Source organism: Chinchilla lanigera, unplaced genomic scaffold (assembly GCF_000276665.1).
Source record: "Chinchilla lanigera isolate Chin_1 unplaced genomic scaffold, ChiLan1.0 scaffold00083, whole genome shotgun sequence".
Taxonomy (NCBI): domain Eukaryota; kingdom Metazoa; phylum Chordata; class Mammalia; order Rodentia; family Chinchillidae; genus Chinchilla; species Chinchilla lanigera.
The window spans coordinates 2149970-2160248 of record NW_004955484.1 but is presented as its reverse complement, the minus strand read 5'-3'; the positions used below and the strand labels follow the sequence as shown (position 1 = coordinate 2160248).

At 39.7% G+C, this 10279-nt stretch overlaps 1 protein-coding gene and 1 pseudogene across 2 annotated transcripts in view; one reads left to right on the top strand and one right to left on the bottom strand.

Annotated features, from left to right (window-relative positions):
* Positions 1-10279, bottom strand: part of Cfdp1 (craniofacial development protein 1) — a 117806-nt gene that overhangs the window by 42929 nt on the left and 64598 nt on the right. The gene's annotated exons all lie outside the window — the stretch shown is intronic.
* On the top strand, positions 5131-5978 carry LOC102024011 (annotated as a pseudogene).

Below are 10279 nucleotides of genomic sequence, written 5' to 3'. Positions count from 1 at the left end.
CCAAGTTTGAGCCTAACCTCTGCAACTTAGCAATACTCTGTCTAAAAAAAAAAAAAAAAAAAAAAAAAAACCAAGGCCTAGGGATAGCTCAGTGGAACAGGACTTGCCCAGCATGCACAGGGCCCTCGGTTTGACCATCAGCACCACATGCACACATACACAAATCACATCATCTGCAAGTGGAGATATTTAGCTTTGATCTCTCCAGTGTGGATGCTTCTTACTTCATTTTCTTGCCTAAGCATCCTGGTTAGAACCTTTATTATAAAGGCATTAAGTATTTTTGCTATGGTGGCCTGTAACAGGCCATTCTGGAACGTGACGCAGCTGCCGCCATTCTGGAACATGGCACTCAGCGCCTTTTCCTCAAAACAAACTCTTTCACATTTGCAGTTTTGAGGCTACAAAGCAGGAGACTTGCTGATGCCCTCGGGCCATCTTTTATATTCTCCTGTTCCTTCTTGGCAATCAACATCTTCTCAGCTCTATCTTTGCAATCCACAGCTTTACTGGAGCTTCCTTTCTAGCCAAATTCATAACATTTTAAATCATCCTGTTGGGCTCTTTGCTCTTGATTCTAAACATAAATCTGGCTAAAAGCCCTGAACAATAGTCATGCCACTGTCCCAACATTCTACTGCCTTGCAATTTCTTTTGCCAGATTAATCAGTCTACCGCCCTTAACCTCAGTCTCAGGCAAAGTCTCTGGACATAGGCAAAATGCAGACAAACTTTCTGCCATACCATAACATATATCATCTGGAGTCCAGCACCCAATACAGTCCTTCTTCCAAGCAGAAACTTGCTGAGCCAGGTCTTTACTGGGAAGATTTCTATCAGCCTTCTGGTCTTCTGAACTCTAACCAGAATCTCCCATACAGAACAGACTAAGGTGTTCCAGCTCTACTCTTTCAGGTGACATTTTTGAACCTTTCTGAACCCTTTCCACAAGCCATTTCCAAAGACTCTTGAACCACATGGTCAGGTATAGTCACAGCAACGGTTCCACTCCTGGTACCAAATTCTGTCTTGGGTACTTTTGTTGCTGAGACAAAATATTGACAGCCCAAAATTAAGGAAGGAAAAGTTTATGTAGCTTACAAGTTGTGGAAATTTCAGTCTATAATCAGCTGGCTCCAAGGCAGAGTGGCACAAAGCAGAGGGCAACAGTTCATCAAGGCAGAAAACAGCAAAAGCAGCAAGAGCAAAACAGGAGGAGTGGCTGAGAGCAGGCTCTTTCCCTCCCTCATACTGTATGCAAACTACCTGCCCCAGGATGGGTGTAGCACTCATACCCCACAATCCCAGCATTGGACCACAGATCAATCAAAACTCTAGAAGCCTACCCCAAGACTGCATGAGGCTTTGGGAGGACATCTAGACACAAACCATAAGACTATTCGTTGCAGGACTTTGTAATAACAAAAGTCTAGCAATGACTAAATGTTTACCAAACAAAATTAACTGAACAGGCTTCTAGAAAGATGGTAGAGTGGTGAACAGTAGAGAAACAGCCTCTCCGATATTTGGGGTCTAGATGGGGGTATATAGCAACATTAGGAAGAGAATAAGGAGGGAAGTAGGCCCCCAGAACACAGCAAGGATCTGAAGTGAGAACTGAAGCCCACCGGGAGAGCCAAGAGAGAGATTTCAATGTACAAGAGGATGGCAAGGGGCACTTTCTCCCTGAGCTATGACTCACTGTATGGAAGAGGAGGCTCAAACCTGTAGATGCACAGAGACTACTAATGACCCCAGCAGCCTGCATGGAGAAATGCACCAGTGGAAAACAGTAGAGAATGCAGTAGACTGCAATGGTGAGTGAGTTATTTGGGTTCAGATCTCTCACAGGAGAGGGCGAATGGCCAGTAGCTATCTTGGAGAGGGGTCAACTAAGTTTAGAACTCAGAGAAGCTGCGGGTTGGCTCCAATTAGAGATTCCCAGTGTCAGGGTGAGGCAGAACCAAGTTAAAGCCAGCAGGGAGCCAGTTTGAAGCTGGCAGAGGCACACAGTGTTGCAGGCTAAAGAAACTGGGTTTCAGTGTCACAGCCAGAAACCAGTTTGTAATGTATGTCTTGCTACATATGTAGTTCAGGCTGTCCTTGAATTCAATAAGGAGCCCAGGCTGGCCTGGAACTTGAGGCAATCTTCCTGCCTTGGCTTCTAGAGTGCTGGGATTATAGGCACGCACTATCACACCTCGCTTATTCCTAGTGTCTTCAGATATTTTTTACTAAAAGACATCAGGGTTCCAAGGTAAGGAGATTAATACCAGGTCTGGGCAGGAAACAAACAAAATGAACCTCAGCTATTTTGTCACACCAGATAACACAGAGTCTATCAAAGATTATTAAGGTAAGTGTCAAAAGGACTTGATTTATTTGAAGAAGTCCTTGTGGCCAAAGATGAAACAATCTGAGAATCAGTAAGAATAATGGTGCAATGGACTGAAATAACTTGAAAAATTTAAATTCATAAGTTCATAATAAAAATTAGTTACCACTGGTAGATGTTAGCAAACCAGCTCATTCTAAAAATGAGTATATACAAGGTAAGAATTTATCTTTCTCTTTAAAGGTAGTATTATGGTTTATGTCTAGATGTCCCCCCATCCCACTTATTCTTTCCTTTTTGAGCAGTTTATTTCCCTTTCACAATGTCTATTGTACCTTTGGGATATTATTTACTCTTTCAGTTTCTTATGCTAGGGAGACAATACGATGTTTACACATGTGAGTCTGATTTATTTCATTTATGAGGATAGTCTCTAGTTGGATCCATTTATAAAAGCCTGTAGTTTATCTTTCTTTATAGCTGAGTAATACTCCATTGTATAAATATACATCTTTCTTATCCATTCCTTGGTTGATGGGCATTTTGGTTGTTCCTAAGATTTAGCTATTACAAATTGTGTTGCTGTGAACACAGGTCTACATATATCTCTGTGGTATGATGTTTTTAATTCTTCTGGGAAAATACACAGAAGGGGAATAGTTGGGTCAAATGGGACCTCTAATCACAGTTTTTTGAGGAATCTCTCTCTACATGGATTTCCACAGTGGTTGTACCAGGACACAAAGTCAGCACTCAAAAATCAATAGCAGGGCTGGGGATTTAGCTCAGTGGCAAAGTGCCTGCCTGGCAAGTGCAAGGTCATGAGTTCGGTTCTCGGTACCAGAGAAAAAACAAACCAACAAACAAAAATCAATAGCATTCCTGTACACAAACAACAAACAGACTGAGAGAGAAATTAGGGAAACCATACCTTTCACAATAGCATCAAAAAAAATGAAATACTTAGGAATCAATTTAACAAAGGAAGTAAAAGATTTATTCAATGAAAATTACAGCACTCGGAAAAAAGAGATTGAAGAGGATTTCAGAAAATGTTAAGATATTCCTTGTTCATGCATAGGAAGAACCAATGTGATGGAAATGGCCATACTCCCAAAACTGTTATACAGATGTAATGCAATCCCAATCAAAATACCATTAGTATACCTCATAGATCTAGAGAAAACATTCCTAAAATTCATCTGGAACCAGAAGAGACATAGAATAGCAAAGGCAATCCTGGGCAACAAAGGCAAAGCAGGAGGCATCACAATCCCTGACTTGAAATTATACTACAAAGCTACTGTGATAAAATCAGCATGATACTGGCAAAAAAATAGACCTGAGGATCAATGGAACAGATTAAAAGATACAGACACAACTATAAACATACTCAGCCACCTTATCTTTCACAAAGGGGCCAAACAAGTTGAGTGAATGAAAGATAGCCTCTTTCATAAATGGTGCTGGAAAAACTGGCTTTTCACATGGCAAAGACTATAACTAGACCCATGTCTATCACCATGCACTAAACTAAAGTCAAAATGATCAAAGATCTAAGTATTAAAACAGAAACACTAAATCTACTAGAAGAAAAAGTAGGTAGAAATCCTGAAGTCATGGGGTAGGCAGAGAGCTCATGAGCAAAGACCAAATGGCGTGGGAAATACTTCAAAGAATCAACAACCGGGGTCTCACCTTATTAGAAAAATTTTGTACATCAAAAAAAAAAAAAAAAATCACCAACAGAGTGAAAAGAAAATCCACAAATTGGGGAAAAGTTTAAGCCAATTACCCCTGAGACAAAGGACTTCCATCTGGAACACACAAAGAAATTTTAAAAAATCAGACCCCCAAAATTCAAAGACCCAATCCAAAAATGGGCATCTGAGATGAATACACACTTCTCAGATGAAGAGATACAAATGGCAAATAAACATATGAAAAAATGTTTAACATCATTGGTCATCCAAGAAATGCAAATTAAAACAACACTGAGATTCCATCTCACCCTAGAAAGAATGGCTATCATCAAAAAATCAAACAGTAACAAATGCTGGCAGGGCTGTGGGGAAAAAGAATACTTCTCCACTGTTGGTGGGATGTAGACTGGTACAAATTGGATATTTTAAGAGTGGATAATTGGTAACATTATGAAAATACTGTCATTTATTTCAAGTGTGATAGCAATTTCTGGTTATAGTTGAAAAAGAAGAGATACAATCTTGAAATACTTAAAGGACACATATTGAAATATTTATGGGTAAAATTATATATCTAAGATTTGTTTTAAGGCTGGGGATATAGCTCAGCGGCACAAGCACCTGCCTGGCAAGCACAAGGTCCTGAGTTCAATTCAGTACCAAAAAAAAAAGTTGGGGGGCTGGGGATTTAGCTCAGTAGCACAGCGCCTGCCTGGCAGGTGCTAGGTCGTGAGTTCAATTGCTGGTACTGAAAAAAACCCCACAAAAAACAAATAAAGTAATATAGGTGACTGAATAATATAGGTGCAATAAGGCATGCATAGTTAATCACTAAAGCTGGGTAAAAGAAAACAAAATCAGACCATGATGTTAGAAAAACAATGGCAAAAATTCCTTAAGAGAGTTTGCATTTTACTAAATACTTTTTATCATTTCACTGAATCTCTGTTCTCTGCTTCTTTCTGGAAACAGAAGAGACTATTTGTAATTGAAGCTGAATGCATATAACCTCTGCTGTTATTTAAAATTTATTTGTATGTTTAGCAGAAGAATTTCCACCAAAATTACCATAAAGCCCATTCTAATAAATAAATCCCAATTACACAACCATGTCTCTAATGACAGAATATGCTTCCCTTATATCAGTATCTTAACTTAAAAAAAAATTGTGTATAGGTGTCGCACGGAGCCCCATTAGCTGGGGAGGCGCCGCAACTGTGCAGGAGGAGACCAAGGTGAGGCCAGGCGAGGAGCCCTGGACCATCCACATGCAGCAGGACCACGCACATGAGGCCACTGAGGGCCAGGACGGCACAGACCATGGCGCTGAAGCGGATTAGTAAGAAACTTAGTGATTTGGCCGACCCTCCAGCACAATGTTCTGCAGGCCCAGCTGGGGATGATACGTTCCACTGGCAAGCCACAATTATGAGACCTAATGACAGCCCATGTCAAGGCAGTGTGTTCTTGTTGACAATTCATTTTCCCACAGACTACCCCTTCAAACCACCTAAGGTTGCATTCACAACAAGAACTTATCATCCAAATATTAACAGTAACGGTGGAGTTTGTCTCAATATTCTAAGATCACAGTGGTCTCCTGTTCTATTTCTAAAGTTCTCATCCATTTGTTCACTGCTATGTGCTCCAAACCCAGATGACCCCCTAGTCCCAGAGATTGCACGGATCTATAAAACAGAGACAAGTACAACGGAGTATCTCAAGAATGGACTCAGAAGTATGCCATGTGCTACCTTAAAATCAGAATAACCTGCATTATAGCTGGAATAAACTTTAAATCACTGTTCCTTTTTTGATTTTCTTATCTGGCTGCTCCCCTATCAAACCTCATCTTTTTTCATTTTATTTTTTGTTTACCTCCCTCCACTCATTCACATGCTCATCTAAGAAGACTTAGTTGGCCAATAACTGCTTTTAGAAACTGCAGTTCTGAGAGAACAGTTGCCAAAGATTCAGAATTTTTTAAAAAAATGGATCATGTGTATTATGTGGCCGATGTTTTCATTCTAATTTGGTTATGAGACGAAACCGTTCCTCATACCTCTGACTGCTGAAGAAGCCATCTGAAGCGGGGACATGGATGCTCAGTTTCCATGGCAAGGAAGCAGCATTATTCTAGCAGCATCCACTCTTGTTAAGCCTTCCCCTGCTAGAGATTTGAGATTACGTGATACACTTTATGCTCATAACGCATGTGGTTGCAGAACTGGTATTGAATTTATAGCATCAGCAGAACAGAAAATGTGATGTATTTTATGCATGTCAATAAAGGAATGACCTTGTTCTACAGAGAACGGAAATTGGAACTTAAATACCCTTTGTATCACAAAACAGGGTCTCAAAGCATTTTGTAATTTTCATTTAAATTGTTAGGAGGCTTGGAGCTATCAGTTAGTCTATCTTCCAATACACTGTTTAATACAGCACTGAGTAAATGATGCAAGTTGTCAATGGATAAGTGGTCAACTAATAGCTCTGCTAGTAACTGATTTATTTTTCTTCAATAAAGTTGCATAAACAAAAAAAATTGTGTGTAACATACCACGTTACCAGAAAAATAACCTTGCTTTGATGATCCCAGTGGTTTTCACAGGGGGAGTATTTAAATATATTAGAAAATGTAAATGTGAATCATGACCTTCAGGTAAATTTCTGTTTCTCAAAGAACATTTGAAGTCTACATAGAATAAAGTCTTTGTTTAGAAAACTGACAGGATGAATGTCCAAAGGAAAAAGCACAGCCTACAGTGGGGGTGCTGAACACCTCGCCTTCATGTCCCCAAGCACGTTCTCCTGTGAGGTGGGCACTGCTTGCCCATTTGTAGAGGAGGAAAACTGGAGGTCACACAGCAGGACGTGGCAGGGGAGGAGCCAAGCCCTAGTACCTGACTCTAAGCTTGAAGTCACATGGGCACGAAGCTCATGACCTTAGAGGCCCTGAAAAACTCCTCCAGGGAGGAGGACACACCTCCAGGGAAGGTGTCTGCATGATGGCATACACGTGTGGTAGCATCCTTAGTGCCTGTTCTCTTTTTGTGAGACATGGTCTCGCTACGCACTTCAGGCTGACCTTGAACTCACTATGTAATTCAGGTTGGCCTTGAACTCACAGCAGTCCTCCTGCCTCAGCCTCCTGAGTGCTGAGGTTACAGGCGTGTGCCCCCATGTTCAGTTCTTGGTGTCTGTTCTGACAAACGCATTTTGATTATACAGAGTGTTGGGTAGCACAGTGTACTCTCCGTTCTATCTTTGCAACTCTTACCTAAAATTTATTTTCTTAATGTAGTAGACAGTGGGGGAAAGTGCAGTTTTAAAAACTGCTGCCTGCCAGGCATGATGGTGCATACCTTTAATCCCACACTCGGGAAGCTGAGACAGGACGGCTGCGAGTTCAAGACCAGCCTGGGCTACAAAGTGAGTTCAAGGTCAGCCTGAACTGCACAGGGAAACCCTGCCTCAAAAAAGACAAGCAAATAAATAAATAAAATAAAAATTGCTGCCTACATGCAATGGGGTGCCCTGGACTAGATTCTGAAACAACAAAAGGACACTTACAGGAAAACTATAAAAATATAACGTGGAATTTGCTTAACAGTAACCATCTTCTAATTTTTACAAATGTACCATGGTAGCTCTCCATGTCATGGTACAAGCTTTTCTGGAATAGCCTATTAAGATTACACAATACTCAATTACTAAAAAACATTTTTATAAAAGAGAATGAAGCAAAAATTATGTATTTATCATTTGTAAGAATTTTATTTGTAATGAAAAAAACAGACTTTGGTTCTTAAGTAGGTATCTTTTTAATATTTTCTTAATGAAAATGAGAAGTACTCATAAAGCACTTATGTCAAGAACAAAAGTCTCCAGGAAAAGCATTTGTGCAACTGAGCTTGCAAGCTAAATTATCTGCTTGGATAATGGAACACCATTTTTACTTGAACAACTGACAGATAAACTACAGCTATTCATGCTTGGGTATTAGACAGAAATGTCATTACTCAAAAATGAACGAAGTCTGTCACTTCAAGGCGAACTGACAGTATCTGTTGCCAGTGATAAATTCTGAGCTTTAGAATTTTGGAAAATTTGCATGTAACACTATGAGCTGGACAGCCTCCCAGTACTTAAAGACTTTTCTGATGAGACTGCCAGTTACATTAATGAACTTACTGATACAATCTCATACAATTAGTCCACATTAGAAGATCACCATAATCTGGAAAACAAGTATTCTCCAAATGACTAACGCATGCTGTTACAAATCATACATGCCGATAAACAAAGTTCAAAGTGCAAGTATGAAACTACCACTGTTCACATTCTGTTTCACAGAAGGATATACAGAGTTATCAAAACAGCTATTAAAATACACCTTGCTTTTGCAACTATATTATCTGTATGAGGTTGAACATCCTTTATATCATTCAACCAAGCAACCTGTCAAAAGAGACTGAATGATGACACACATTTGAGAATTTAGCTATTAGCTATTAAGTTAGACATTAATGGGGTTGACAAAGTCACAATACTACTTCCCTCAGTAATTTGGGGGTGGGGGTGGAAGGGCAGTGCAGGGGTCTGAACCCGAGGCTTTATATGTGCTAAGCAAATGACCTACTATTAAGCCACATGTCCATCCCTCCCACTAACTTTTAAAAATTTGCTAGTTGTATTATGTTAACATATAGTGGGTCCATTGTTATTTAAAACTGAATTGCTCAGGATACAAAATCAGCATTAAGAAACCAAAAGCGCTTCTATGCACCAAGAATGAACTAGCTAAGACCAAAATCAGAAAAACAATTCCATTCACAATAGCTTAAAAAAATTTAAATACATAGGGATCAACTTAAGCAAGGAGATTCTACAATGAAAATTAAAGAACACTGAAGAAGACACTAGATGGAATGAGCTCCCACGTTCATAGATTTGCAGAATTTAATACGGTTAAAGTGGTCACATGACCAAAAGTGATCTACAGATTCAATGCAATCCCTATCACAATTCCAATGACACTTTTACAGAACTAGAAGAAAAAAAACTAAACTTTATATGACAGAACAGCCAAAGCAATCGTAAATGAAAAAAGCAAGGCTGGAGGCATCACAATATCGGATTTCAAATTATACAAAGCCACAGTAACAGAAGTATCATGGTACTGGCCTAAAGAGACACAGACCAGTGGAATAGAGGACACAGAAATGAACACAAAAACTACAGCCATCTGACTCTGGACAAAGAAGCAAAGAAGCTCCACACACTGGAGAAAAGAAGGCCTCCAACAAATGATGCTGAGAAAACAATATTCATATGCAGAAGGCTGAAACAAGAACCCTATCATTTATCCTGTACAAAAAAATCTAAAATGGATCCCAGACCCAGGTACATGACCGGAAACTTTGAAACTTCGAGAAGAAAACTTCAGGGAACACCGAAAGCCACAGGTATAGGCAAAGACTTCCTGAGCAGGAATCCAACAGCACAAGAAATAATAGCAAAAATCAACAAATGAGACTACATCAAATTACAAAGCTTCTGCTCAGCAAGGGAAACAACTAACTGAAAGATAGCAGTGGTGGCGAATCTATGGCCTGTGTGCCACAGCGGGCTGTTTGTTACCACTGAAAACTCTAAAAGGTTCACCATCACTAGCACAACATGAGGGAAAATCTTTGCCAGCTACTCCTTCAATAGAGGATTAATACCTGGAACATATAAAAAACTAAAAAAGCTCAACACCAAAAAATCAAATAGCCCAACTAATACATGAGCAAATGAATTGGGCAGATGGGTTTCAAATAAGTACAAATGACTAATAAGCACATGAAAATATGTTCAATATCTTTAGCCATTAGCAAAATGCAAATCAAAACTACACTGAGGTTCTATCTCACCCCAGTTGGAATGGCTACCCGCAAGAATATAGAACAAAAAAATGCTGGCAGTGGGAAAAAAGGAACCCTTCTACTTTGCTGCTTGGAATGTAAATTAGTACAGTCACCATGGAAAGAAGTATGGAGGTTCCTCAAGAAACTAAAGAACAACCATAAGACCCAACTCTATAACTCCTGGTTTATACTCAAAGGCATTAAGATTAGCATACTACAGGGATACCTGTACAGCCATGTTTACTGCAGCACTATTCACAACAGCCAAGATATGGAACCAGCCTATGTGCCCATCAGGAGATGAATGGATAAAGAAACCGTGGTGA